General features: G+C 44.6%; 1 protein-coding gene across 5 annotated transcripts in view; it reads left to right on the top strand.

The window, feature by feature from the left end:
* The window catches only part of LOC115235610 (homeotic protein antennapedia), a 122474-nt gene that overhangs the window by 84321 nt on the left and 34703 nt on the right, over positions 1-3450 (top strand). The window contains exon 1 of one of the 5 annotated variants that reach the window (XM_029807509.1): positions 1337-2422. The exons of the other annotated variants lie outside the window; for them this stretch is intronic. The gene's annotated coding sequence lies outside the window, so the exon portion shown is untranslated. Of the gene's footprint in view, positions 1-1336; positions 2423-3450 lie in introns of those variants that run through there. 5 annotated transcript variants of the gene reach the window in all.

The raw sequence follows: 3450 nt of genomic DNA, 5'->3' as shown, positions 1-3450 counted from the left end.
GGCATTCAATTCGAATCGCGTACGCCCGCGGTTGATAGAAGCTTGAATGAGTGGCACGTGGATGTGATGCGATGTGCGCGAGTACGATGGTTTAGATAGCATCGGCGATGCTATTTTGAGCCTATTTCTGGGGATTAAAATTAGTCGAAGGAAGAAATAGATTCGTGATTTAGTCCCCGAGGCCGTGTGTGTCGGCTCTGCCGTACAGTTGTGTGAGAAATGCACGCGTACAATAAATTAAATGATTAAATGTAATCCAATATCTTGAGGAAAGAAATCAACCGCCGTACGTCATTTTGTAACATGGAAATAGAACGCGAAATATATTATGTCCTAGTTTTCAGAATTACATTAGTATTATCTGCGATAATATCATTATAATTTATCTATTGTTATGATTCTAATTTGAGATACATGACCCAGTCGCTTGTTCTTTCGTTGAATATTTCAAAAGGCAGAGACGTTAAAACTCTCGAGTTGCTCTTATCCGTTTCGGCATTTAATTTCGATATTACGAAAATCGCGTTACTGAAATTGTATGACGTAATCGGTAACAAAGAACGCCGATCGGGACGCGTCGTCCTTGTTGACGCAGAAAAGGAACAGCGTAACAGTATATAGTATATACGATAGACGCTTCTCTCTCTCGAGTGTCCCGCGGTGCCCCTCGAGTCTCCCCGTGTCTCCCGAAGACGGACACAGAGGAGACGGGACTCTCTCTCTGGTTGCTGTACACAACCACCATCGTGGCGGATCACGGGGGCGTCAAGAGAAAAGCGAGAGCGGGAGAGAAAGAGAGAGAAAGAGCGAGCGAGAGAGAGAAGGATACGCCAAAGGGGGATACGCGGGTGTATCGGGGGAGCGAAGCTTAACGCATGTGCACAGGGCGCCTCGCGTCGCGGCGCTCCGGTCCCGCCGCCGGCTCGGAGGCTGCGAAACTGAGCGGGCGGAATTCGCGGATCAGAGTCGTCGCATCTCTCGCTTAAGATATACATCACCGCGGCACCGTCCGCGGTTTTCCATGGGTATCGGCGAGCGCAGAGCTGTCCCGACGCTGGCTGACACGCACCGAGCGCCAACCGCGAGGACCGCCGATCGTGGACGGGATGCTGCCGCGTCGTACGGAATTGGTCCGGTGACGAATGATATCACTCGAGATTACGGTTTCTCGTGCGACGCGACACACGTGCGGTACGCCTTCGAGTGCAACAGCGAGCTCGTCAAGAAACTTGCGGCAGCGGGACGAAAGTCTGAAACGACACGACGATCAAGTTCCAGTTAACAAATCCTGAAGGATTGACGTTTATTTTCTCTCTGGTACTCTGAAAAAATAAAGTAACTTCCGGGATCATCGGGCTTTGGCTCGCGCTAAAGTTGTATGTTGATGAGGACGTCGAACGATTGAAGAGAAGCTGTGTGACAATTCAAATTGTTTCGTCATTGATATATATATTCTCGTGTATTATCTTAATCTAAGGAAGGATAAAAAGGACGAGGAAACTTCATTTAAACTGCGAGGCTCGATTTTACGCTGGTACAAGAAAATCTCGTTCCAGAACTGAGTTTTGCGTTGTAGATTTTGGACATTGTAGATCTTGTTGATCAATGTTAAATCGCAGATCATTGAATACAGTCGATCTCGCGCGAACGTTATCCTCACTGTGTCTTGATAAAGTCCGCAACCAGTAACTCAGGTTCTCGTCGGCGATTTCATCCGAATAGAGGTGCGAGGTGCGTGGATGAGAATAATTTTGGATGATCTGATCCGCTTCATGTTGCGCTAAACCGATCGCTCGCTTATTTTTTATCGTTATTCATCAGCACGCGCAGCTTTGTTAGCCGATCATTTCGCGAAATCTATCCTTGTAAGACAATCCAAGAAACATAAGAAACTTATTCCAAGAAGCAGTATCATCAGGATCGGATTGAAGCCCGACGATAAACGTGCCGAGTATTCTGTGTAAACTCCTCGAGTTCGCGTAGAACCGTTTGCGAAGATCTCGCGAGGGCGAAAGTGAGAAAAGGGTGATGGTGAATGGACTCACATGGTTGCTCTACCCAATAGACAGTGAGTCCATTCGAAGGACACATGGTTCGTCGACGGTGTTGGGTTTTTCTGATCCCACGCAGTTTCCCGTCGTACCTGGCTCGGTGACTGTCGGCGAATTCGTTCGCTCTTGGTGGACAAAGACTTCCGAGAAGGTGGTGCGCGAAGGGAAGTACCAGCCACGACGGGGCCCAGCGCCGGGGCGGAGACAAGGCCCCCGGTGCAGGGAAGAAGCGAGACAGGGGAAGAAATCGAGTTTAGCGTAGCAGCAACGGCCCTGAAACTACAAGGGAGAGCAACTACCCCCTTGAACAGGGGGGAACCTAGGAGGAGGCGACCTCGCCGACGGAGGCGACGGAAAAAGAAGCGACGGAGGTGAGCGGATAGTCGAATGTTTTTAATTGCCCTTTGAATTGTTGCCGAAGATTAACGATATAATGCGCGTGCTTCATCTTAGAAAATAATTTCATTAAAGTAGAAATTATACGGTATAAAAATTGGATTTGAGTGAGATTTAATAGAGAATGCAATTTTTATATATCGTGATCTATTAGAGAACACGTATAATATTAACTATTAGATATAAAATACAACAGCTTTCTATCACATTTATTCTCAATTTAAAATTGAAAATGTTTGGATACAAGTAGATGGGAGATACGTTAAGCGGCATCAATTTCTTATAAAAATGTGTGTTTTACGAGCGACATAGTTATAATAAATCGCGAAATATACGAAAGATAACGTGACATTAAATTAACGTCAAAGCATAGTTCACCCTTCGAGTGTCACATTACAAAACTCATAATGACCGATCAATGATTCTGCCAAAATTCGTTATTCATTTTCCGCTTATTCATCAAAATTCGCGTTGACGAAGTACGGGGACGATCGACAGAGTTATTTTAATGATCGCAATTTTTTCGCGATACATATTCGCTCTTTTTCCATCCGTATAAACATAATCGTTTTGTATACAATAGATTAGGTAAAAAAGAGCTCTATTCTTTTTTTATAGAATCTATGATCGTTGCATACACATTGATAAGTATACGATTGACTTCAATTTTAAAGTTATGTTTTTTAAAATGTCAATTACATATAGAATATGCAATTTTTGAAAAAGTAGGCAAAAATTTATGTAATTTTTTCGTGTAAAATTCAAAGAAGTTAAAATAATGCTGTTATCGGATATCGATGAATTTTTACGTCATTGTGTCAAGTAAGATTACGCGGTGAAGCAATTCATAAACAGGGTTGTTCACTGCGGTCGAAGAGACGCGCAGCAAAGATTAATGATGAGAAATTACGTCTTCCGAGAAAGTCCTTATCGGGCCGCGCACGAGGCGCGGAATATATCTGCGCCGCGTGCTTGAAACGTTTGGCAATTCGCTAACCGCTCT

The sequence above is a fragment of the Formica exsecta genome, unplaced genomic scaffold, assembly GCF_003651465.1.
Source record: "Formica exsecta isolate Colony F162 unplaced genomic scaffold, ASM365146v1 scaffold228, whole genome shotgun sequence".
NCBI classification, from domain to species: Eukaryota; Metazoa; Arthropoda; class Insecta; order Hymenoptera; family Formicidae; genus Formica; species Formica exsecta.
This window is presented reverse-complemented; position numbering and strand designations above follow the sequence as displayed.